This window comes from Hoplias malabaricus, chromosome 4 (genome assembly GCF_029633855.1).
Source record: "Hoplias malabaricus isolate fHopMal1 chromosome 4, fHopMal1.hap1, whole genome shotgun sequence".
Classification (NCBI taxonomy): domain Eukaryota; kingdom Metazoa; phylum Chordata; class Actinopteri; order Characiformes; family Erythrinidae; genus Hoplias; species Hoplias malabaricus.
This window is the reverse complement of record NC_089803.1, coordinates 1,849,698-1,877,370: the sequence shown is the minus strand read 5'-3', so window position 1 is coordinate 1,877,370 and position 27,673 is coordinate 1,849,698. Positions and strand designations below refer to the sequence as shown.

The window sequence follows — 27,673 nt, the reverse complement described above, 5'->3', positions numbered from 1 at the left end:
TTTCCATAAATAATAATTCTTCAATGTTGAAAGGATATGTTATGAATGATCAAAAACTGTTGGTAGATAAAGTGTGCAAATCATATGAAATAGCTTATTGTGTGTTATAAAGACCTTTTGGGGTTCATTAGATCCTAAAGTCCTGTCTGTTTTCCTTCTCCTGTGGTGTGTGAAGGCTATGATGTGGTGGACTGAGTGGCTGACGACAAGCGTGTACAGCTAAATTCAGGTTAACCAAGCCAGTGTGTTTATCCACACTCTTTCATGAAAACCTGCATTTCAATACATGTATGTATAATAATTTATAGTTATCATTATTGAGATGTAATGGTCTGGGTTCACTTATAGGCTGCATAAGAATATTTCTCAAATTAGGGTTCCTTTAATTGAATTCTATGTATAAGATACATTGCATTTTTCTTTTAAAAGAAAAGCTTGGCCACAGGTTGACTAATGGCCTCATTTATTAAGATAAAATGCTTCCTTCGTTCATCTTTTCATTAAGAGTTATAAATGTGATTTTTATAAATGTGAGTTATCGTCTTGGCACGGTCTGTTCTGATTTAAGCTGTGTTAGGGGTTTAATGTTGACACTCCTTGTGGGAGTGCATGCTTTTGTGCCTTAGATGGGATTGGATTTTCTTTATTTTGCAGGGTATTTATGGAAATCTATCTTAAAGTTAGATAAGATTATTTGTCTGTAGTTATTAGAAAAGGAGGACTTTGTGTTGTGGATTGATATTGCAGATTAAGTTTCAATTCAGCTGAAGTTGGCCAATTCATTTTTGATTTATTTCTATTGACTGTGGTAAAACAGTAGCCTATAAACAAAAGGAAAAAGGGGAAGAAGTATTCTAAATAGTTTTTGCAGTCTTAAGCTTAGTAATTAGTATAACGTTATGATAAGGGAACAGACTGAGCCATTATTACGCCATAAATGGGCTCTTAACATTTCAAAAGGAATTACTCCTGTTATTGTTAAGAAAACTAATCCTTTAATTAAAGACATTTCAAAAATACCTGAAAAATGTTGTAAGTGTTGGCCTGACCAACCATGACCAGTGGAGGAGACTCTTAACCCGGATGTGATTAAAACAATAGATGTGCTTGTGTCTACGTACAAAGAAAATCAGTAGAAAGGAAGTGGAGCTTGGCGGTCTTCATTTATTTGAACAAGAGGGACAAAAGCTGCAATAGATAAAAGTGAAAAAGGTGCAGAAGCAATTGGGAAATGTGAAAAAGAAATAGAAAAACAAATGGCAGCAATTAAAGTGCCTTTTTCACACGTGGACTCAGTTAAGTGACCCCCACCTTTATGAGAAGCAGGTGAAGTTTGATGAAATCTATCCTCAGCTCCCAGTGATCATTCAGGAGTGTAGCTATCACATTAGAGATGAGGATGACACCATAATAGAGTCAGGACAAGCAGAGACAACGACAAAGCTGTATCAGAGTTCCAAAAGCAAGAGAAGAACACTACGTCTGCAGACTAAAGGTGAACTGAGAATGAGCCGGGGGGACAGTCAGAGATGATGATGATCTGAGTGAGTCTGAGGAGATTATGGGTGGATACAACCCTGCAGTCAGGCAGATACTGGCTAAAGCAGAAAAAAAGAGGAGATGTAACCAGGAGGAAAGAAGACTTAGGAAGTGGTGAAACTGAGAATGAAGACAGCAATGTCGTTTCTGAGAAAAAGGGTCCCTTCGCTTCAAGAGTCCCTTCAACATCCAGTACAAAAACACAAGATGACAGATGGAGAGCTTTAAGAGAAGTAGAAACAAGACCAATGCCTGTTGTACTTGGATAATGCTGTTAGCTCAGAAAGCCAAAAAGCATTCAAGAAACTATTAAAGGAGTTGCAGAAAATGCAGAATTGAAAATTGAATGTTCTCAAAAATCAGAACAGGCATATGCACTGCACTCAAGAAAAGGGAAGACACCAGAGGAGATGTGTCCAGTGGTTGTCTGAGGACAGAGTCTGGAGTACAAGCCTTGGCAGAATACAGATCTGTCAGATATCCTTGAAGTTGCCTATTCTGCAAGATGGAGCATATCCTTGGATTTCAAAGTTGGAAGAGCTCCTGGTGGGAACTCGGCCTGCTGTAGGAGATCTAAAGAGACTTTTAGCACATATCCTGGGGGTTGCAGCCGTGGAAGAGTTTCTACAGAAAGCAGGTCTAAATCGATATGTAGGAACAGCTGTTAATGATCCAGAGCTGTTCTGCAAATAGAAGTCAAACATGGAGAGCATTGAAAGATACACTTCCAATAACTGTTCTGAGCCTTTAGGAGTGGAAGAAAACCAGAGAGCTTATGTGTCAGGAGCCCATCAGGAATGGAGAAATGTAACAGGAATTAAATGTAACAGATTTAAATCAAATGGAGCAGTCAATTTTGCGAGCCAATACAGAAAGGGGCTGCCCTTACCAGTGAGGAGTAAACTGTCAGAAGCAGTGGGTCTTGGCAGCATGGCTAAGAGTGTTTATACAGATCATATACTGTAACCCATCAAGTGGAGCTATATAGGAAAAAGGAATATGATCAGAAAGCACATGACCAAGAGATCCTCAGGAAACTGAATCACATACAACTAGTGGATAACAAGAAAAAACTAGCGCTGGTTGTACAGAGTGAGCTGCTAACTCAGCCAGTACCACAACCGCAGCCGAACAAGGCCCAGCCTCAGGTGAGCCAGTCAACATAGATGTGTTCTATTTTTGAGTAAGTATATGGAGACCTCAGATGTTATTTCTTTTTTCTCTGTCTGAGGGATATGGGTGTCAGGTAGAGACATGTGCCGACATTGTTTTGATTTTAATTTCTGAGGATTCTATATGAATTTACATATGATTTCTGTCTTCATGAAATAATTAAGTGAGTGGGCCCCTGGTCCAATGGTCAAGAACTCACAGGAAATGGGTCTTCCACTCTCTCTCTTTCCCTCTAAGTCCCAGAGCCTGATATAATGTAATTAAGAGCCATATGCCTTACCTTATTTGGATGAAAATGAACCTTATGTAAAGTACAGAGAATAGAGCTGAGAGAGAGGGAGGAGGATTTTCAGAGTCTCTCTCCAGTCTCAGTAGGACCTTGTAAGATGCTGTTCTTTGGTGAAATAAAAATGAATTTACAACTCAAGACATGTCTGCAGAAAATATTCTTCATTCATCTTCATTGCACCACTGAGAAGAAAATAAACGACACTGTGTTATTAAATGGTCTCTCTGTGCTCTCTGCTGATAAATCATATTCTAAAATCATGTAGATATTGTGCTGAACTGATATCTTTACATGGTAAATTATGTGAAATGAATTGAAAAGAAGTATTGTATACTGAAGGGAGTGTGGTGTGTTCTCTCTGTGTCTGCGTGGGTTTCCTCCGGGTGACTGTCTGTGAGGAGTGTGGTGTGTTCTCTCTGTGTCCGCGTGGGTTTCCTCCCACGGTCCAAAAACACATGTGATAGGTGGATTGGCGACTCAAAAAGTGTCCATAGGTGTGCGTGTGTGTGTTGCCCTGTGAAGGACTGGCACCCCCTCCTGGGTGTATTCCCGCCAATGATTCCAGGTAGGCTCTGGACCCACCGCGACCCTGAACTGGATAAGGGTTACAGATAATGAATGAATGAATGAATGTTCTCAATAACCTCATCAGCTCCACTACTTCCACTTCCCCTCACTCACACACTCTTTGTGAAGCATTGCCAGTAGTTTCTGCTTCCTAAGCCTTCTCTGAACTGTGTCTTCCTGCTGATTGATCTCTGCCTGCGCCTTGACTCTGGATTTTGGGGTTAATCTGTTAATTTACAAAAAAAGAGCTGCAAAAGCAGGTGCATATTACACTACAGCCCCCAGAGACTACGATGTCAATGTACTTTATTAAAGCAACACTAGGTAGTGTTTTTACCTTAAAATTACAGCTTCGCCATCACTGTGCTGCTCCATTGAGCTGTAACAGGGAGAATAGAGACTCTGTCGCTGCTCCTCTGGGCTCAGCACTGCAGAAACTGCACTATGTAACTGTTAAACTAATATTGTACTGTGATATTTCCACAGATGTTCTGCTCTACTCGTCTTTTCCCTGTAGATCTGCAGGTGAAGATGCTGCTGGGTTTGTGACAGCACTGCTCCACGAAGGCCTCTCTTCCCTCTCAGCTCCATGTGCTCTTCATAACGATATTCACACCAGAAAACCTCCTCACACACACACACACACACACACACACACACACACACACACTAACGTCACCAGAAATGTTTAGAAATGTGTGTGTGTTTGAGTCAGTCGTCATGAAGAGCTCATGTAGGAGCGATGTAGCCTCTAAACAGCGTCCTACAGTAAAGAGTTCCCCACCGTTCTCCTACATCACTCATAAACCCAGCACTAATCCCTAATATTGTCTCATTAATGTGTGTGATAATATCTGTGTGTGTTTCTGGACTGGTCTGTAACCGAATGATTTCTATAATGTAACGGACCTTGTGTCTGAGCTCATTAGAGCTGCACTTTATGATCATTTTAATAACTATTAGTCTGCTGATTTGTTTTCTATCAATTACAAAAGACTGATTATTCTACAGAGCGCTGGAGTCCTGCAGTGTGTTCAGTTGGATTGGGATTAGTGTTGAAACTGACACTGAGGCACAAACAGCGCCACCTAGAGTATTTTTCAGCAGCTGCCACTGGTTCAGAGATGGGAACACACACATCTGGCTGTAGAGCCTCTGTGAATAAAACTGAGGGTCCACACCACCATGCACAAGGCCCGCTGAGATCATTCTGAACACACTCCTGTGTACAGCGCTAACACACACTTTTCCAGAATAAATAAAGAAGAGAGAACATAGTCCATATATAAAATGTACACAGGGGGAACTCAGCTTGTGAACGGAAGATAACCATTTCTTCCAGTCAGGCCCTTCAATAATACGAGAACCATGTGTGTGTAATGGTCTGGGTTCACTTATAGGCTGCATAAGAATATTTCTCAAATTAGGGTTCCTTTAATTGAATTCTATGTATAAGATACATTGCATTTTTCTTTTAAAAGAAAAGCTTGGCCACAGGTTGACTAATGGCCTCATTTATTAAGATAAAATGCTTCCTTCGTTCATCTTTTCATTAAGAGTTATAAATGTGATTTTTATAAATGTGAGTTATCGTCTTGGCACGGTCTGTTCTGATTTAAGCTGTGTTAGGGGTTTAATGTTGACACTCCTTGTGGGAGTGCATGCTTTTGTGCCTTAGATGGGATTGGATTTTCTTTATTTTGCAGGGTATTTATGGAAATCTATCTTAAAGTTAGATAAGATTATTTGTCTGTAGTTATTAGAAAAGGAGGACTTTGTGTTGTGGATTGATATTGCAGATTAAGTTTCAATTCAGCTGAAGTTGGCCAATTCATTTTTGATTTATTTCTATTGACTGTGGTAAAACAGTAGCCTATAAACAAAAGGAAAAAGGGGAAGAAGTATTCTAAATAGTTTTTGCAGTCTTAAGCTTAGTAATTAGTATAACGTTATGATAAGGGAACAGACTGAGCCATTATTACGCCATAAATGGGCTCTTAACATTTCAAAAGGAATTACTCCTGTTATTGTTAAGAAAACTAATCCTTTAATTAAAGACATTTCAAAAATACCTGAAAAATGTTGTAAGTGTTGGCCTGACCAACCATGACCAGTGGAGGAGACTCTTAACCCGGATGTGATTAAAACAATAGATGTGCTTGTGTCTACGTACAAAGAAAATCAGTAGAAAGGAAGTGGAGCTTGGCGGTCTTCATTTATTTGAACAAGAGGGACAAAAGCTGCAATAGATAAAAGTGAAAAAGGTGCAGAAGCAATTGGGAAATGTGAAAAAGAAATAGAAAAACAAATGGCAGCAATTAAAGTGCCTTTTTCACACGTGGACTCAGTTAAGTGACCCCCACCTTTATGAGAAGCAGGTGAAGTTTGATGAAATCTATCCTCAGCTCCCAGTGATCATTCAGGAGTGTAGCTATCACATTAGAGATGAGGATGACACCATAATAGAGTCAGGACAAGCAGAGACAACGACAAAGCTGTATCAGAGTTCCAAAAGCAAGAGAAGAACACTACGTCTGCAGACTAAAGGTGAACTGAGAATGAGCCGGGGGGACAGTCAGAGATGATGATGATCTGAGTGAGTCTGAGGAGATTATGGGTGGATACAACCCTGCAGTCAGGCAGATACTGGCTAAAGCAGAAAAAAAGAGGAGATGTAACCAGGAGGAAAGAAGACTTAGGAAGTGGTGAAACTGAGAATGAAGACAGCAATGTCGTTTCTGAGAAAAAGGGTCCCTTCGCTTCAAGAGTCCCTTCAACATCCAGTACAAAAACACAAGATGACAGATGGAGAGCTTTAAGAGAAGTAGAAACAAGACCAATGCCTGTTGTACTTGGATAATGCTGTTAGCTCAGAAAGCCAAAAAGCATTCAAGAAACTATTAAAGGAGTTGCAGAAAATGCAGAATTGAAAATTGAATGTTCTCAAAAATCAGAACAGGCATATGCACTGCACTCAAGAAAAGGGAAGACACCAGAGGAGATGTGTCCAGTGGTTGTCTGAGGACAGAGTCTGGAGTACAAGCCTTGGCAGAATACAGATCTGTCAGATATCCTTGAAGTTGCCTATTCTGCAAGAGGGAGCATATCCTTGGATTTCAAAGTTGGAAGAGCTCCTGGTGGGAACTCGGCCTGCTGTAGGAGATCTAAAGAGACTTTTAGCACATATCCTGGGGGTTGCAGCCGTGGAAGAGTTTCTACAGAAAGCAGGTCTAAATCGATATGTAGGAACAGCTGTTAATGATCCAGAGCTGTTCTGCAAATAGAAGTCAAACATGGAGAGCATTGAAAGATACACTTCCAATAACTGTTCTGAGCCTTTAGGAGTGGAAGAAAACCAGAGAGCTTATGTGTCAGGAGCCCATCAGGTATGGAGAAATGTAACAGGAATTAAATGTAACAGATTTAAATCAAATGGAGCAGTCAATTTTGCGAGCCAATACAGAAAGGGGCTGCCCTTACCAGTGAGGAGTAAACTGTCAGAAGCAGTGGGTCTTGGCAGCATGGCTAAGAGTGTTTATACAGATCATATACTGTAACCCATCAAGTGGAGCTATATAGGAAAAAGGAATATGATCAGAAAGCACAGGACCAAGAGATCCTCAGGAAACTGAATCACATACAACTAGTGGATAACAAGAAAAAACTAGCGCTGGTTGTACAGAGTGAGCTGCTAACTCAGCCAGTACCACAACCGCAGCCGAACAAGGCTCAGCCTCAGGTGAGCCAGTCAACATAGATGTGTTCTATTTTTGAGTAAGTATATGGAGACCTCAGATGTTATTTCTTTTTTCTCTGTCTGAGGGATATGGGTGTCAGGTAGAGACATGTGCCGACATTGTTTTGATTTTAATTTCTGAGGATTCTATATGAATTTACATATGATTTCTGTCTTCATGAAATAATTAAGTGAGTGGGCCCCTGGTCCAATGGTCAAGAACTCACAGGAAATGGGTCTTCCACTCTCTCTCTTTCCCTCTAAGTCCCAGAGCCTGATATAATGTAATTAAGAGCCATATGCCTTACCTTATTTGGATGAAAATGAACCTTATGTAAAGTACAGAGAATAGAGCTGAGAGAGAGGGAGGAGGATTTTCAGAGTCTCTCTCCAGTCTCAGTAGGACCTTGTAAGATGCTGTTCTTTGGTGAAATAAAAATGAATTTACAACTCAAGACATGTCTGCAGAAAATATTCTTCATTCATCTTCATTGCACCACTGAGAAGAAAATAAACGACACTGTGTTATTAAATGGTCTCTCTGTGCTCTCTGCTGATAAATCATATTCTAAAATCATGTAGATATTGTGCTGAACTGATATCTTTACATGGTAAATTATGTGAAATGAATTGAAAAGAAGTATTGTATACTGAAGGGAGTGTGGTGTGTTCTCTCTGTGTCTGCGTGGGTTTCCTCCGGGTGACTGTCTGTGAGGAGTGTGGTGTGTTCTCTCTGTGTCCGCGTGGGTTTCCTCCCACGGTCCAAAAACACATGTGATAGGTGGATTGGCGACTCAAAAAGTGTCCATAGGTGTGCGTGTGTGTGTTGCCCTGTGAAGGACTGGCACCCCCTCCTGGGTGTATTCCCGCCAATGATTCCAGGTAGGCTCTGGACCCACCGCGACCCTGAACTGGATAAGGGTTACAGATAATGAATGAATGAATGAATGTTCTCAATAACCTCATCAGCTCCACTACTTCCACTTCCCCTCACTCACACACTCTTTGTGAAGCATTGCCAGTAGTTTCTGCTTCCTAAGCCTTCTCTGAACTGTGTCTTCCTGCTGATTGATCTCTGCCTGCGCCTTGACTCTGGATTTTGGGGTTAATCTGTTAATTTACAAAAAAAGAGCTGCAAAAGCAGGTGCATATTACACTACAGCCCCCAGAGACTACTATGGCAATGTACTTTATTAAAGCAACACTAGGTAGTGTTTTTACCTTAAAATTACAGCTTCGCCATCACTGTGCTGCTCCATTGAGCTGTAACAGGGAGAATAGAGACTCTGTCGCTGCTCCTCTGGGCTCAGCACTGCAGAAACTGCACTATGTAACTGTTAAACTAATATTGTACTGTGATATTTCCACAGATGTTCTGCTCTACTCGTCTTTTCCCTGTAGATCTGCAGGTGAAGATGCTGCTGGGTTTGTGACAGCACTGCTCCACGAAGGCCTCTCTTCCCTCTCAGCTCCATGTGCTCTTCATAACGATATTCACACCAGAAAACCTCCTCACACACACACACACACACACACACACACACACACACTAACGTCACCAGAAATGTTTAGAAATGTGTGTGTGTTTGAGTCAGTCGTCATGAAGAGCTCATGTAGGAGCGATGTAGCCTCTAAACAGTGTCCTACAGTAAAGAGTTCCCCACCGTTCTCCTACATCACTCATAAACCCAGCACTAATCCCTAATATTGTCTCATTAATGTGTGTGATAATATCTGTGTGTGTTTCTGGACTGGTCTGTAACCGAATGATTTCTATAATGTAACGGACCTTGTGTCTGAGCTCATTAGAGCTGCACTTTATGATCATTTTAATAACTATTAGTCTGCTGATTTGTTTTATATCAATTACAAAAGACTGATCATTCTACAGAGCGCTGGAGTCCTGCAGTGTGTTCAGTTGGATTGGGATTAGTGTTGAAACTGACACTGAGGCACAAACAGCGCCACCTAGAGTATTTTTCAGCAGCTGCCACTGGTTCAGAGATGGGAACACACACATCTGGCTGTAGAGCCTCTGTGAATAAAACTGAGGGTCCACACCACCATGCACAAGGCCCGCTGAGATCATTCTGAACACACTCCTGTGTACAGCGCTAACACACACTTTTCCAGAATAAATAAAGAAGAGAGAACATAGTCCATATATAAAATGTACACAGGGGGAACTCAGCTTGTGAACGGAAGATAACCATTTCTTCCAGTCAGGCCCTTCAATAATACGAGAACCATGTGTGTGTCTCATAAGGAGCCTGAGAAACTCTCTTTAGGGCCCCCCCTCATCCACTGCTCCTCACCTGTTCCATTAATATCTGGGACAATATCGTCCAGTTTGACGTGGTAAAGGATCATTCTCCGTGTGTTATTATTAGTGCTGCTAGTGGATTTCCTCCACCATTAACAAGAGGCTACTGTTGGTGGACACAAGTCTGTCAGACCGTGATGAGCAGCGCTGGGCAGTTCAGCTCCGTGCTTTAGGATCATACTGAGCTTCTTCTTCAAACTCTACAGCGCAGTATCTTCTCCGCTTCACCACGTCCTCTTTAGCGCTGTTGTGGAGAAACGTTAATGTTGAAGCTCTGAAGAGAGAGTTCAGCTTGTGGATCACAGACAGAAAGTCCATTCTCTGTAGAAGAGAACATGTTGTAGTGGGAAACGGCTCGGAGAGTCCTTTATTACTGCTTCAGAGACGCCCCGAAATGAATGGGAGTGAATGGAGAGCTGCTCTCGAATGGTCCTCTCTCGTAGCTCCGCAAACCTGGGCCTGGGTTATTCTCCCCGGATCAGCGCTGTTTATATGGGCTCCTGTCTCTTTAAAGACTTCACTCACACACACAGAGACACGCCCCCTCGGTGACGTAGAGAGGAGAAAGCGAAAGTAGATTTACCCCTCCACCGTTTTACGGAGAGAGAGAGAGAGAGAGAGAGAGAGAGAGAGAGAGAGAGAGAGAGAGATAAAGAATGCAGATTTAACGGTGAGTAACTTCATTGTTTTCTTCTTTATCTAACACCCCCCCACCCCCAACAGACACACACACACACACACACACACACACACACACACACACACACACAGGGGAACATTAAAGCTGTGAGATTTACAGTGAGTCTAAATCAGTGAAGTCTAAAAACACTCGGGCTGTTTCGGGCCGATTACACCACGCCGAGCCCGAGTCTCATCGGCTTCCGTTTAAATCCAGGTCCGGTTCCACTCCCCTCAGTTGTTCTCACAATCTTGCGCTCTATGAGCAACACAGTCGACACCATAAGAGCTTATAGCACGAACTGTAATGAATTCCGCGAAGCGTCTTGACGTTTTACCGAAAGCTGGTTACAGCCGGTGATGTCTGATTCGTGTTTTGAAATCTCCGGGTTTACGCTCGTACGATCAAACAGTGACGCAGACTCGGGGAAGACGCACTGGAGTCAAGCTATCCGCACTTTGGAAACTGATTGTCAAGCCATCCGCGCTTCAAATCCGAATGCACGTATAGGCGCGTCATTACGGTTTTTCATTGCGGAGAACACCACATCGGCTTTGGGACAGATAGAGAGTCTGAAACCCGCGTTTGAGCAGCGATGTCTCTGTTACTAAATAAATGCACGCAATGCTAAAATGGACTAAATGGGCTAAAGTTAACAAGCCATTAGGAATATATTTCGTTTTAAATCACTTTAAAGAGGCAAAACACGCTTTGATTATTTCATACATTTACGTATTTTTTTTTTTACTTTTCTATAAACACTTAACTGGCTTTGAATAGTAATCCTGGTGGACATGTAGAAATACAGATTACATTTTACTGTCATTAAACAGAGGTAGCTCACTGTATAATATTCTCATGGATTTATACTGAATACCTACCAATATGGATTTCTCAAAAACTACCCATAATGCCTAAACCATTCCACTGTCATTAAACAGAGGGACCTCGAGGCTATTACCTGTATGATTTTGGCAAAATTTCACTGTATACTTTTCTCATAAAATCATACTGAATACTTGCCAATATGGATTTCTCAAAAATTACCCATAATGCCTAAACCATTCCACTGTCATTAAAAAGAGGGACCTGCACAGCAACAGAACCAGTTTAATCTAAAGCACTATTTAAGGTAGAATGGAACATCAGAGGTTCCAGAAGGATCTGAATCTGAAAACATAACATTCACATCTGCAAGTGAAAAATATAAGGCTTTAAATATAAAAACCCATTGTTGTATTGTTCAAAGTTTAAGCTCAAGGTTTTAACTTTCAGTTTCAGTTGTTTTTTTTCTCTTCAAATGAACAAAGCTTTTGACCCTAATATAGCTCCTTACATACAGTCAAATATCCATGAGTCATCAGCCAATAGAAATGGCCATGCACACCTCAAACTGTTAAAAAAAAAAAATTAATTAATTAAAAACACGAAAACCCAGAAAATCCTCTCGAGTGCAGAAAGAGTCTCAGAAAAAGAACTCAGCACAGGGGACATTTAGTTTAAAAACCATTAGAGAATAAATAGAAGAGTTTGAGAGTGTGACAGTGTGTGTATTATATTTTTATGAGTACATTTGTAATTACATATATCTACAATGCAATTCTTACTATTAAAAAATCCTGGTCCACATATCCATAATTGAATTCTGACTAATAAAACTGCTAATACAAGATCTCTATAATTAAGTTTTTACTAATAAATATATGTATTAGAGATATGTTGAAAATTTAAGTTGAAAATGTAATTTCAGATATCTACAATTGTCGATATCTAAAACTGGAATTCTCACTAGTAATAATTATATTATTGATATCTACAATACCATTTGAACTAGTAAAAATATTATTTCTGATATCTCTAATTGTAGTTTTTACTAGTAATAAAATAATTACCGATATGAGAGAGTGAAAATCAATGCAAGTCAGTGGAGAATTATGACTATTCATAATTACATTAAATATGTCTTCCTAGCAATGTGACTAGTCAGAATTTAATTATAGATGTGTATGTCTTTATTCTTACTAGTAAACATGTTGTAGTAGATATCTGAAATGGGAGTTGTTACTAGTAAAAACTACATTAGAGAGAGCTTGAATTAGAGTTCTTACTAGTAACAATGGAGTTAGGACTTGTGATTTTAAGCTAAATGGCTTGCCGTATTAGTGTCTCGTTTTGGTGAGTTGTTTTTCACTACTCTTCTTTTACTGGCCTACACCTTTCTTTAATAATGAAAAGAAAATGTTTATTACAGTGTCTTAAAACTAAAGAAAGGGTTAAAGATGTAGAAGAGCTGATAAATAAAAACAGAAACATTCCTTATTTCCCTGTGAACACACTGTGGTTCTGCTCTGATTGGTCCAGTAAAACAATACTCCACCCCGTTTACCTGTCCAAACTGGATTTTAAAGAGGAAGTCAATGTGCAGCAGTGGAGTGTGTGTGTGAGTGAAGATCAGGACCAGAGAAAACACACAGATGTAAATACTGCACTTTAACAAAAAAATCTTTCCTGTGTCCCCCTCGACTGGAAAACAGACTGTAACATGATTTAGATTTTTTGCTGAAATAACCCCAGGAGAACTGGAGATGTTCATTATCATGGTGGACACACACCTCACTCTGGGTTAAGGTTTTCTTTCATGTGTGTGTATGTGTGTGTGTGTGTGTGTGTGTGTGTTGTATAAACCAGTCAGGTATTAACTCCAGAGATGGTGGTCTTATCTGCTTTGAGTGCTCCCTGATAACACGTCGTATCCATGGGATTCCTACAGTTCTCTCACACCTACAGCTCTCAGTAACGGTCAGTCTATTTTACACAGGTGTAACACAGTAAAGAGAATTAGGAGAATCTGACCACTCCCCCCTCTCTCCCTGAACTCCTACCAGAGTCTGTACACACCACTGGGTCTGAATACGCACAGTATCACTTCCTGTGTTCTCTTACTCAGTCTACTGTCCTGTTCACTCTGTTTAATATCCACAGGACTGAAGCCCAGAGAGCAGATTCTCCAGTGTCCAGCTGTGTGTCTGTAAAGAGTGACCAGATCATGGAGGACCCTCCTAAAGTCAGCACTGGCGGAGGAGAACCCAGCTGTGTGTCTAAGAAAAGAAATGCGTACAAATTGGAGCTTCTTAAAAGCAGTAAAAAAAAAAGCAAAACTCAGCTGTGTGTCTATGAAGAGTGACTGGTCCGTAGTGGAACCTTCTAAATTCAGTAAAGAAGGAGGAGAACCCAGCTGTGTGTCTATAAAGAGTAACCAGTCCATTGGGCTTCCTCCTGTTTTCAGCAGTGGAGCTGTCCCCTCTGATCCAGAGTGAGTTACTGTCCTTCAGTGAAACACTGATGAGTGATAAATGAACAGATAAAGAAGGTTAGAACTCCTCTTGCTCTAAGAGCGTGAGAGGACACAGTGGAGAAAGACAGTCCAGAGCTTTGTAGATGTTCAGTCTGTGTTTAACTAAGAATCAGTTAAAGATCTATTAAATGAAACTGAAGTGGGCGTGTCGGACAGAGCTGAGGACATTTTGTCCAGTTCTGATTCTTCTGGAACACTAGGATAAGATCATAAACACAGGGACTCTTATTCTGTAATAGCTATTGTCCTCAGTTCAGTCCTAACTGAAGATCTGATGAGAACAAAACAGATGAGATTAAGATGGGATTTTCAGAAACAGGAGCGCACATGATCCACTGTTTGAAGATGAGCTGATGAAGGAGTGGAATCAGGTGTGTTTCTGCTTTATTGGAATAAAAAGCTGCAGTAACAGCGCCTCTTTGTGGAGAAGATTAGACCCTGCTGATCTGTGCAGCTGAACTCTGTGTGTTATAACGGCAGTGGAACATTCATTATATATCTAGGATTTCCTACTGAATATGGATCCAGAACAGTCTGAATAATTAGTAATATCTGATGATGTAATGTATTGATCAGGTTCTCCACATTATTCAGTCTGTGTTCTGATTCTGCACAGAGTCCAGAAGAAGACTCCTGACAGCACCAGGAAGAGTATGGAGTCAATGTTCAAGGTGTGTGTGTGTAAAGCACTGGAGGTGTGTGTGTGTGTTCCAGTGTTGTTATTATAGGACAGTAATAAAGGCTACTGTTTATTCACTGTAGCAGTGTTATGATGGAGAGTGATGTAGAGTTTGGTGATGGACAGTGATTCTGGATTTTCTTAGAATAATAAAATATAAATCATTATCACTTCCACCCCTCAGCTCACACTGCACTGTCTGACAGACTCTGTGTTAATATTTCTATTTTAATCAGGAGCTGGAGCAGAGAGTGATCTCTGTGGTGAAGAATCATCTGAAGAGGTTTATGAAGCTGCTGAGTGAGGATTACCCAGCATGCTCTGAGAGAGAGGAGAAGGAGGAGGAGGATGGTGTTAGAGATGGAGTGATGAAGATCACACTGAACGTCCTGAGGAACATGAACCACACACACCTCGCTCACACACTGCAGAGCAGTAAGATTTCAGGGTCCTGTCTTTACTCTTTACACACTTTAATAGAAACAGATCTAAGGATAATCATGATGGAATATTAATACAATTAATCACACATATATTTTCATTGTGTGAATATTTGTTCTGTGAAAATATATTCTCAAATATAAATAAAATACAGCTGAAGAATTTTTAGGTTTAATTTAATCAAAAACTCTTCATGATCACTACATAATATTTCATATGGTCTTCATAGTTTGTCTGAAACTACATTAAAATATTCATCATGTTTTGTTATTGTGATTGTTCCCACTTTTTTTTAATTAGAACTGTCTCCTTCTTCTCATCGAAAGCTGAAATCAACCCTGAAGGAAAAGTTCCAGAAAATTAAAGAAGGAGTCTCTAATCCTGGAAGCTCAGCTCTTCTGAATGAGATCTACACAGATCTGTACATCACAGAGGGAGGGAGTGGAGAGGTCAATACTGAACATGAGGTCAGACAGATTGAGACAGTGTCCAGGAGACCAGCAGCACAGGAGAAGCCCATCAAATGCAGCCAGCTCTTTAAAGATAAAGCCATCAGAACTGTGCTGACTAAAGGAGTGGCTGGAATTGGAAAAACAGTCTCTGTGCAGAAGTTCATTCTGGACTGGGCCGAAGGAAAAGAAAACCAGGACGTCCTCTTCATATTTCCACTTCCTTTCAGAGAGCTGAACCTGATGAAGGAGAAAAGGCTCAGTCTGATGGAGCTTCTTCATCAGTTTTTCAGAGACACAAAAGAATTAAAACCAAGAGACTATGATCTCTACAGAGTCCTGTTCATCTTTGACGGTCTGGACGAGTGTCGACTTCCTCTAGATTTCCAGAACAATAAGGGATTGTGGGATGTAACACAGTCAGCCTCAGTGGATGTGCTGCTGACAAACCTCATCAAGGGGAATCTGCTTCCCTCTGCTCTCCTCTGGATCACCTCTCGACCAGCGGCAGCCAATCAGATCCCTCCTGAGTGTGGTGTCCAGGTAACAGAGTTACGAGGGTTCCATGATCCTCAGAAAGAGGAGTACTTCAGGAAGAGGATCAGTGACCAGAACCTGGCCAATCAAATCATCTCCCACATCAAGTCCTCCAGAAGCCTCTACATCATGTGCCACATCCCAGTCTTCTGCTGGATCTCAGCCACGGTTCTAGAGAGAGTTTTGGGTGGAGCAGAGGGTGGAGAGACCCCTAAGACTCTGAATCAAATGTTCACACACTTCCTGATCTTTCAGATCAAACACAAGGAACAAAAGTACCAGGGAAAACAGGAGGTTGATCTTCAGATAACTAGAGAGAGTGTCCTGGCTCTGGGAAAACTGGCGTTCCAACAGCTGGAGAAAGGCAATCTGGTCTTCTACGAGGACGACCTGAGAGAGTGTGGCATTGATGTCAGAGAAGTGTCAGTGTACTCAGGAGTCTGTACCCAGATCTTCAGAGAGGAGTTTGGGCTGCACCTGGGGAAGGTGTTCAGCTTTGTCCACCTGAGTGTCCAGGAGTTTCTGGCTGCTTTATACGCATTACTCTCCTTCATCAGCAGAGATGGACAAGAACAGAGTTCCACTGATCTCTCTGAGATCTACAGATCATCCACCATGTCAGAGTTCCTGAAGTGTGCAGTGGACAAGGCCTTACAGAGTGAGAATGGACACCTGGACCTTTTCCTCCGGTTCCTTCTGGGTCTCTCACTGGAGTCCAATCAGACTCTCTTACGAGGAATACTGACTCAGACAGGAATCAGATCTCACAGCAGAGAGGAGACAGTCCAGTACATCAAGAAGAAGATCAAGGGGAATCCCTCTCCAGAGAAAACCATCAATCTGTTCCACTGTCTGAATGAACTGAACGATCACTCTCTAGTGCAGGAAGTCCAGAAATACCTGAACAGAGGAGGTTCTCTCAGTGTAATCTGGTTCTCTCCTGATCAGTGGTCAGCTGTGGCGTTTGTGTTGCTGAATTCAGAAGAAGAACTAGATGAGTTTGACCTGAGGAAATATAATCCATTAGAGGAAGGTGTTCTGAGACTGCTGCCAGTGATCAAAGCGTCCAGAAAAGCTGTGTGAGTTCATCATTAATAAATGTTTATTATACTTTTAGATTTACTGCTGAATTTTCTCTCATTGTCTGAATTCCTTTCACTGTTTGATTTGTCTTTCTCACCGTCCTCTCTCTCATCTGTCCCTCACTACAACTCCTATGTCTCCACGGGTGATCACATGAATGGGGACATCTGTCCTCCACCCGATATGGGAGGGAAATCCTGACAACATTAAAACTGAAGTGAAGACAACAAAATGAAAATACAAATATGTTTTACTATTTATTTTTCCAAACTTGTGCACAAACATCATGACAAAATTAAAAATGAAATGTTTAGATTCATTAATACAATTGAAAGTTAAATAGTTAATTTTCAGTTTAATTTTTCACATCAGCAGGTGTATGCACGTACAAAATTAAAGTTAAAAAGCTTTGTGGGTCCATGAACTTTTTGGTGATTTTTCATTAGAGGTTAAAAATGAAAAAGTGGTGGTTATTTAATTGTCATTTCATTCTCCAATCCCATATCATGTAAAAACAAGCAATATATATTTTTTTACTTTGAAATCACGACATCATTTTTCTATCCTTTCCTTGAGAAACTAGTCTCTAATGGTCCTCTCTCGTAGCTCTGCCACTCACATCCTGTGATACTCTTCGGAGGAAAATCCTGGGGTTTGAGCTGAAAAATGAATCTTACACAGTCACTTAATGATTTTACACACAACAGATGAACACTAGACTCTAAAGACGTAAACCATGAACACTAAGACTAACAATGACAATGAACTGCAGAACACAGATACCAAGACCGACTTTAAATAGTGAATATAACTGGGATAATGTGACCCCACTCACAGGTGTGGGGTGAGACTAAAGGTAACACAAGTGAAAATAGAATAGAATTGTCGCTGAGAAACCAATGTTCAGAACAGTGTTAAAACAGTGAAATACAGTTTTAGCATCCTCTCACAGGCAGCAGTTAAAATATAAAATCTATACATGTGCAGATTGTTCAGAGGCATTAACCCAGAATATATATACAGGCTTAATTTAAAAGTGCCGTGTGCAATTGCTTGTCCATTAGAATGGGTGTTTGTCCGTTGATTCTACTGATTATCAATCAGGATGGGTTGGTTAAAGTAGTGAGGTGGTGTGGTGGTGGGTTGATGGTTTGATGGCTGATGGGTTGATGGCTTTCACAGCCTGGGGAAAGAAGCTGTGTTTTAACCTGTTTGTCTTTGCTTTTAATTGTCTGAATCTGTTTTTGGAGGGGAGGGAGGAAAACAGAGTGTGTCCAGGGTGAGTGATGTCCACTGAAATGCTGGTAGCCTTTTTCTGGAGTCGGCTGTTATAAATGTTGCTGAGGGGGGGTAGTGAAGTTCCTATGATTTTTTCCACCCCTCTCACCACTTGCTGTAGGTCTCTCCTGTCCTGTGCTGTGCAACTGGTGAACCAGACTGTGCAGCAGTATATCAGGATGCTCTCGATGGTGGCTCTGTATAAGTTCTGGTTTTCTGTTTACTGACATTCCGACCTTTGTTTCCAACTGTAACTTTGTTTTTCACCTTCTATTTTTGATATTAAACATTCACATTTCAAACATTAACAGTTAACAGTAACATGAAATCACCTGCTTCTTCCTCCTCCTCCATGTTACAGTGGCTTTATAAAAAACAACATCAAAACAGTTAGTAATTCAAATGAAATTGTAGTCAATGTCCATGTTATTGAATAGTGTTAAACAGTAAACAGGCTCTACTTAAAACACCACACACTCAGGGCTGTAACTAGAATTAAAGTTTTAGTGAGGTCCACACTGCGGGAATGAAAACTCACTTCACTTCACAATGCCAAATGTTTACAACTTCTAATGCTGACTTCTAAATTATGTTACCCGTCAATACTCCCATAAACTGCTTTGACCCGACTTAGACTATGTATTTTGTTTTATGTTTACCTCTTTCTGTCAACGCACTGTGTGCGTTCATCCTCTTCTCACTTCTTCTTACAGATTACTAAAAAGAACATAAAATACTATTAAAATCACAAACCCTATGCATTATATTTGTATTAATATTAGTAACATACTGAATGAACAATCAAAATTACTGTATTAATGGAGTAATTAAAACAGTTCATGTTCTAATAATGTACTAATATACTGCATAGATTACGTCATATCACGTTACTTTTAATAATAAATGTTTAAAGCTGCCCCCTCCAGGGTGTATTCCCGCCTTGCGCCCATTGATTCCAGGTAGGCTCTGGACCCACTGCGACCCTGAAGTGGATAAGCGGTTACAGATAATGAATGGATGAATGAATGAATGTTTAAAGCTGGAAGCAAGTTATTACGATACAGAAATGTGCAACATATATAAATAACTGATGCTGGAATCATGTTTAGATAAATTACAAGATATGCTACTTACAGTTTTAATTGTGTTGGATTTTTTTATAAAGTGATATAAGATAAATATTACATTACTATAAAACATTTAACTGCTGAAAGCATTTTGTATTATTCCATTTTTATCCTGTGTTAAAATGTCATACATTTGTATTTTCTGAGTTAAACCTGTAAATACACACTGGGTAGCACGATCTGACAAAGTAGCATAACCTGACAGTCTTTTAAGTCTGCTCAGCTAATGGTGCTGCAGTTAGAGAACAGGTTTTGAATAGCGGTGATACACACACATTTCTGACTAAACCTTCAATTTGCCCTCACAAAGTCTTCACGTTCATGTCATAGCAGCAGTGTCATATGTTAGTCTGTAATATGTGCTTAACATACCTCTCAACAAGCACTTAAAGATGGTTAGTAATTGAAAGGTCTTGTGAGAGCAAGTTGGCAATTCTACCAACAAACTGAGAGCAGGTTTGCCAGATCCAGCAAAAATATCCAGACCAAAGTCTGTTGAAAACCCATGTCCTAGAAATATGGGAGATGGGGTAAACTTAAAAACACAACTGAGGTCTGGACCTCTGTGTCCTCGTAGCTAGTTACAGCCATGCTCACACTCTGCACTACAGACACATCAGCAAACACCAATTTATTAATTACCAACACTAGCTTTGTTATTTTAAGTTAATATTAATGATAAAACATATTCCATTAGGGCTGTGTGAGAATGTGGTGATACAATACATAATCACGATAAAGGGGTTACGATTTGATATATTTAAAATGTAATCAGAAATTAGAAATGAAAGAGATTGCAAGATTCCTAAAAATAAACAAAACAACAAAAAATACATATAAAAGTGAACATGTATGTAGTATGTATTGCCTTTGTTGTGGAATCCAAAAATCCACAATAAACCCACACTTCAGCTCTGTACACTATGCGAGCCACTCTAGCTTTCACACAGAAACAAATGAAACGCACCTGAGGCAGAAAATCTCCAGTGCTCTCCATGTGTTAAAGTACTACTCTGGGACATCTCCGGACCTGATACTCAGGAGTTTCTCTAGAAATCCGCTGGAGCTCATGCCATACTTGGCCAATGCCATCAGATAGGTTCACTAATGCTAATGTTAGCAGTACATTCTGAAGTTACTTGTTTACAATGAGGTGGGAGGGTCTAATTACAGAAGACAGTGTTACAGTGCACTCTAGCAGTCAGGAGTTTAAACACTGTGAGGAGGAAATATCAGGCTCCAACAATTCAGTGAACATTTTCTAGTTTCTAAAGGAAAGGATCTATTCATCACTCCATATCACACCACATGCTGTATTTACTCTGTTTTTACAGACTTGCTGGGTGTAATCTCACGGAGGACTCCTGTGAAACTCTGAGATCATCTCTACAGTCAGTAAACTCCTCCCTGAAAGAGCTGGACCTCAGTAACAATGAACTGCAGGATTCAGGAGTGGAGCTGCTATCTGCTGGACTGAAGAGTTCACTCTGTACACTGGAGACTCTCAGGTAAATCTTTCTGTAGAGTCATTCCTGAATGAACAAGTAGATTAGAAACTTTAACTCAAGTTACAAACAATATATCAATCCAGTGAACTTATTCTAAATGAAAAAAACAAGCATATGGACAGTATCTTCACACTACATCATCACACCACATGCTGTATTTACTCTGCTTTTACAGACTTGCTGGGTGTAATCTCACAGAGGACTCCTGTGAAACTCTGGGATCAGCTCTACAGTCAGTAAACTCCTCCCTGAAAGAGCTGGACCTCAGTAACAATGAACTGCAGGATTCAGGAGTGGAGCTGCTATCTGCTGGACTGAAGAGTTCACTCTGTACACTGGAGACTCTCAGGTAAATCTTTCTGTAGAGTCATTCCTGAATGAACAAGTAGATTAGAAACTTTAACTCAAGTTACAAACAATATATGAATCCATTGAACTTATTCTAAATGAAATAACACGCATATGGACAGTATCTTCACACTACATCATCACACCACATGCTGTATTTACTCTGTTTTTACAGACTTGCTGTCTGTAATCTCACCAAGGACTCATGTGAAACTCTGGGATCAGCTCTACAGTCAGTAAACTCCTCCCTGAAAGAGCTGGACCTCAGTAACAATGATCTGCAGGATTCAGGAGTGGAGCTGCTCTCTGCTGGACTGAAGAGTTCACTCTGTAAACTGGAGACTCTCAGGTAAAACTCAAAAGATGGGTTTAAAACAAAGTATTCTTTGGTATGGAGTTGTTTATTAAAGTTAAACTCATATTGATTTAGAAGTGTTTCTGATTCAGCTTATTAAATTGGCTTGTCAAAGCCAAATTGCTCTTCTTCGAAATCTTATTTTTTCTTTCTTTTTTATTATTATTGTTCTATTCACAAAATGTAAAATTTTACTCCTCCTAGGGTTTTCAGGCTACAGCCATTTCACATGGTCATAGAACCTATGCCAACTCGGGATGCTTGTGGTTTTTGGAGGGACCCGACTTACGGATTTCAAAATACGAGTTTCTAAAGTGGGATTTTTTCCCATAGGAATGCACTGGCCAAAATTTCAACCTGCTTAAGTCAGTCAATTTTGAAGCTATGGCCACGAGATTTCAAACGGTCGGCCTCGGGCAAACCAAGACTTATCACGTCTCACACTCATCTGTTTGTGTGTTTTTGCATCAATGCTAGCAATATGTGACAAACCAAATTCACAGAAGTTCTTGAACTTTCACCCTCCAGTTTAATATTTTGTGTAACTGTTTGGTGTAATAGTGCATATGTAATATCACGTATGTCTCATTTAACAATATCTTCACTCAGATTCACTGTCCAGATGAGAATGACTTCTACTTTGTCTTAGGTCCATTGTAAATGTTTTATGAGTTTAGTGATGTGTGTGTGTGTGTGTGTGTGTGTGTGTGTGTGTGTGTGTTCTTTCTGCAGATTGTCTGGGTGTATGATTAAAGATAAAGGCTGTTTGTCTCTGGCTTCAGCTCTGAAATCAAACCCCTCCCACCTGAGAGAACTGGATCTGAGCTACAATCACTCAGGAGAGTCTGGAGTGAAGCTGCTCTCTGATCTACTGCAGGATCCACACTGTGCACTGGAGAAACTACAGTGAGTGTCTGTCTCTCTCATTCTCTCTCTTACACACACACACACACACACACACATCACTAAACTCTGTTTAAAATGAATCAATGCTGTTACAAAACACACACCTGACACCACTTACACAACTACACAAGATTAATCATGTGTTTATTATAATGACTGTTCTTAAGATATGAATGTAACACTTCATTGATCCTGAAGAAAATTGTAGTGTCACAGTACTGTACATAGTGCACAACAGAAGATACACAGAAAGAAATAACAATAAATAGTGCAGAGATATAGAAATAGATTACAGGAGTAGCTGTAGAAGTACAGAGTGACCGGCGTGTGGGCGGTGGAGCTGACAGAGAGGACAGTGAGTGGACACGGTGTGTAACTGTAGAACTACAGCGTGACCGGCGTGTGGACGATGGAGCTGAGAGAGCGGACAGTGAGTGGACACGGTGGGTAACTGTAGAACTACAGAGTGACTGACATGTGGACGGTGGAGCTGAGAGGACAGTGAGTGTAGAAACAAGGAGGTGTTCATAATGTTATGGCTGATGGGTGAACACACTCCTGTAAGTTTGAGCTGTAAAACAGTGCACACACAGCCCCACACTGCGGTGATGAGGGGGAGGAGCTGAACCCCGCGGGGGGCATCACATGACCCCGGTGTTGGGGGAATGCGCTTATGGTCACAGCCCTAAATTCAGGTTGATGTGGAGTTTAATGAGTTTATAAATGTGTGTGTTTGATCTTTAGAGTCCAACACGGAGGAATTAGCAGAATGAGACCAGGACTGAAGAAATGTAAGATACACACACACACACACACACACACACACTATACACTACACATTATTCATTCATTCATTCATTATCTGTAACCGCTTATTCAGTTCCGGGTCGCGGTGGGTCCAGAGCCTACCTGGAATCATTGGGTGCAAGGCAGGAATACACCCTGGAGGGGGCGCCAGTCCTTCACAGGGCAACACAGACACACACACATTCACTCACACACTCACACCTTCGGACACTTTCGAGTCGCCAATCCACCTATCAACGTGTTTTTGGACTGTGGGAGGAAACCGGAGCACCCGGAGGAAACCCAGGCGGACACAGGGAGAGCACACCAACTCCTCACAGACAGTCACCCGGAGCAGGAATCGAACCCACAACCTCCAGGTTCCTGGAGCTGTGTGACTGCGACACTACCTGCTGCCACTACACATTAACTATATAAATATAAACATATAGAATACACATGTATAGTATGGTTTGTAAGTGTGTGCGTGTGTGTGTGTGTGTGTGTGTGTGTGTGTACAGATTACTGTGATCTGACTCTGGATCCAAACACAGCACACACTGCTCTCTCTCTGTCTGAGGGAAACAGGAAGGTGGAGTGTTTGTGGAAGACACAGCCGTATCCAGATCATCCAGAGAGATTTGATTATCATCCTCAGGTTCTGAGTGTGGAGAGTTTAACTGGACCCTGTTACTGGGAGGTGGAGTGGAGGGGGTGGAGGGTTTATATCTCAGTGTCGTACAGAGGAATCAGGAGGAAAGGAGGAGGAGCTGAGAGTGTGTTTGGATCCAATAAATTCTCCTGGAGTCTGATCTGCTCTGGGAACAGTTACAGGGTCAAACACAATGATCAGGAAACAGTGATACACCCCCCCTCTCACTCTAACAGAGTCGGAGTGTATCTGGACTGGGGGTCAGGCACTCTGTCCTTCTACACCATCTCACCTCACACACACACTCTCACACTATCACACACTCACCTCCACATTCACTGAGCCCCTCTACGCTGGGTTTGGGGTCTGGGGTTATGGCTCCTCAGTGCGTCTGTGTGAGTCAGAATAGACACACTCCCTCTCCCACACACACACACACACAAACACAAAATATCACATTTTCAGACACTAACACTAATATTTTTTCATTAAAATGTTTAAAAAGTGAAATGTCTTTGTGACTCTATGTTGTGTCTGTTTTCTCTCTCAGTTTTAATTGATTTTAAATTAAATGTAGGGTTTAAATGATTTGCACATCATTGTGAGTTGTTTTTATTTACATGTTGCACACTGATTTAGAGCAGTGGGGAAATACACTAATATGGTAGGAGAAAGAAGTAAGGAGAATTCAAATGAATGAAAACTATTATTTCTCTGCTAGCGTTAGCATTTTCAGCCTGTTAAATGCATCTTGCTTTCGTTAGCTCAAACTACTATTCTCCGCTTAGCGTTAGAATATTTGGACTGGCAAACGTGCCTTGTCTCTGCTAGCACAAGCTACTATTTTTCTGCTAGCGTTAGCATATTCGGTCTGGAAAACATGCCTTGTCTCCACTAGCTTATGCTACTATGTCTCTGCTAGCATTAGCATATTTAGCCTGTTAGATGTGCCTCATCTCCGCTAGCTCAATCTACTATTTCTCCGCTAACTTTAGCATATTCAGACTGGCAAACGTGCCTTGTCTCCGCTAGCTCAAGCTACTATTTCTCTGCTAGTGTTAGCATATTCAGTCTGGCAAATGTGCCTTGTCTCCGCTAGCTCAAGCTACTATTTCTCCGCTAGTGTTAGCATATTCAGACTGGCAAACGTGCCTTGTCTCCGCTACCTTATGCTACTATTTCTCTGCTAGCATTAGCATATTTAGCCTGTTAGATGTGCTTTGTCACCGCTAGCTCAAGCTACTATTTCTCCATCAGCGTTAGCATATTCAGTCTGGCAAATGCGCCTTGTCTCCGCTACCTTATGCTACTATGTCTCTGCTAGCATTAGCATATTTAGCCTGTTAGATGTGCCTTGTCTCTGCTAGCTCAAGCTACTATTTCTCCGCTATCTTTAGCATATTCAGACTGGCAAACATGCCTTGTCTTCGCTAGCTCAAGCTACTATTTCTCTGCTAGCGTTAGCATATTCAGTCTGGGAAACGTGCCTTGTCTCTGCTAGCTCAAGCTACTATGTTCCCTGTTAGCAAAAGCTAATGTGCTAAATAATACTCACCCTGTTTGGGTGATTGAACAACTGCCAAGCCTCTGCCAATAATTAGTCTTTTGGGTGCTACTAGTTATGGTAAAATCAACCTTTTCTCTGTTATTTAGTTTTGTTAGTAGTAGTGTTAGTGTTGTTTACTCATAATAAGTTTTGCCTCAGTTCTATTAAAAGCCCTGATAGCACAAATGCATCTTAGAGACGTCTGCTGGACATATCAAAGGTCATCTGGAATGCGTATTTAATAGAGCGTGTGCTCATCTGCAATACGTCTCTGTTGGATCGTGGAATGCCATTAACCGCCATGTTCCAGACCTGTCATATTCACACCAGTCTCTCACAGACTCTTATGAGATGAATCCAAGACTATTTAATAGAGCGTGTGCTCATCTAAAATATGTCTCTGGTGGATCATGGAAGACCATTAACTGCCGCGTTCCAGACCTGCTGTATTACGTCATATTCACACCTGGGCCTCACAGACGCTTATGAGATGAATCCTAGACTTTTTGATAGAGCGTATATTCATCTGAAATACATCTCTTAAATATCATATGGTTTTCAGATGAGTGAATGTAAATAAAGATTCACTATGAATGCATTGGTAGAAAAAGCAAGAAGAGCGTATTTCACCATAAAAAAATCACTAAACACATTCAACCTACCCCCTAGAGTGGGTGTGTGTGAGAATGAGAGAGAATGTGTGTCTGTGTGTGAGTGAGTGTGTGTGTCTTAACAGTTACCTTTTCAAATTGATCACTGCAGCTGCACAAACCCAACTCTACACACACAAGTACAAGAACATCATAAGCTCACAGTGTTTATCTCTGAGCCACTTTCTAAATCAGAAGTTTGATAAAGAGTAATTTCCCGTTTCCTCTTCCATTTTCTACACGGTCCCTCTGTCCTCCATGTTTCTTTTCTGGAAGGCGTTTCGTAGGAGGCACTCAGTCACGGAACCATTCGACACGTGCCTAACCAGTCCTCTGATCCCAAAACATAAAACACAGGTGTGTGACTCGCACTGCACAGATTCACATATTGGTTTGAGAATGTGCACCTTTTGTGCATGTTTTATACGAGTGTGTGAGTGTGTTTTACACCATGTTTCCCGCTGCAACTGCAGCAAAACTGTGAGCACATGATATTCTTGTACTTGTGTGTGTGTGTGTGTGTGTGTGTGTGTGTGTGTGTGTGTGTAGAGTTGGGTTTGTGCAGCTGCAGTGACTAATTTGTGAAGGTGTAACTGTTAAGTTGTGTTTGTGGGAGAGGAAAAAAATCTACGGGTTTCCAACTCCTGAAGAGGTTTACTCTGTGACTTCAAATGTATTGATACAAATGTGTGACTGTTTTCTACAACTACAAATCTCACTGTCACATGTGCTCAGGGGTTTTGCACCAAATAGACCTCCATATACCAGCATGCCACCAGACTGAGTGTGTCACTGCAGCACTGAGAGTGACCCACCACGCAAATCACTCCTGGTCTGGGGAGGTCCTGATCATTGAAGGGCAGGGTGAAGGGGTTAAATAAGTACGCAGGGCAGCAGGTGGACTAGTCTGTCATTCTAAAACTACAAAGTGCTTCTGTATTGTCAGTGGAGTTGAGAGAATGGAGAGTGACTGAGTCCAAAACTGTGCCCTATTCTACAATTTTGTAGTGGTGTCCACAAATATAGTGGACAATTTTCAGTGCACTCAAACAATCCCACAATGCACTGCATAAGGTAGGGTGTACTGTTTGGTAAAAAAAACTCACAGGATAGTGTCCAAAATTGTTCACTCCCCTCCTGAATTCAGTTCCCTATAATAGAGATTATTATAGTTATGAATAATACAGGAAATAGTAAATAGGGAGCTGTTTCAGACACAGGGTGAGGGCTTAGATACAAGGAGGTGGTCATAATGTTATGGTCGATTGTATGAATAGATATGCGTTGGAGTACAGTAACAGAAGGAGCCTATTTAAATCGCTAACAAGAGGTTGGAAAGTGTAAGAGCTAATTTATATGTGAGTAAATGAATACGTCCAGTTCAACGATGTACCCATCACTGTCCTCACACTTTAATGCATCCATTATGTTGGAATGAATGTTAAACACTACACTAGAGGCCTTTCAGAGTCAACATTTTCTGATTACAAAAACAAACATGGCCACAGTGGAGGAGGTGCTTTGTTTTTTTCCCTTTCTTTGTTTTCCCCCATGCTTCACTACAGCAACATATTTGTGTGTGTTGTAATCAAGTAATGAAGCTGTTTTCAAGTGATATTTATTTGGTTTGTGTTGGATGAGGAAGCTATGAGTGTTTTCTGTTGGTG

The 27,673-nt window shown here is 40.9% G+C and overlaps 1 protein-coding gene and 1 pseudogene across 1 annotated transcript in view; both read left to right on the top strand.

Annotated features, from left to right (window-relative positions):
- LOC136694219 (zinc finger protein 850-like) overlaps nucleotides 1–27,673 on the top strand; it is a 517,486-nt gene that overhangs the window by 344,213 nt on the left and 145,600 nt on the right. The gene's annotated exons all lie outside the window — the stretch shown is intronic.
- LOC136694008 (NACHT, LRR and PYD domains-containing protein 12-like) lies at nucleotides 14,434–24,332 on the top strand (annotated as a pseudogene).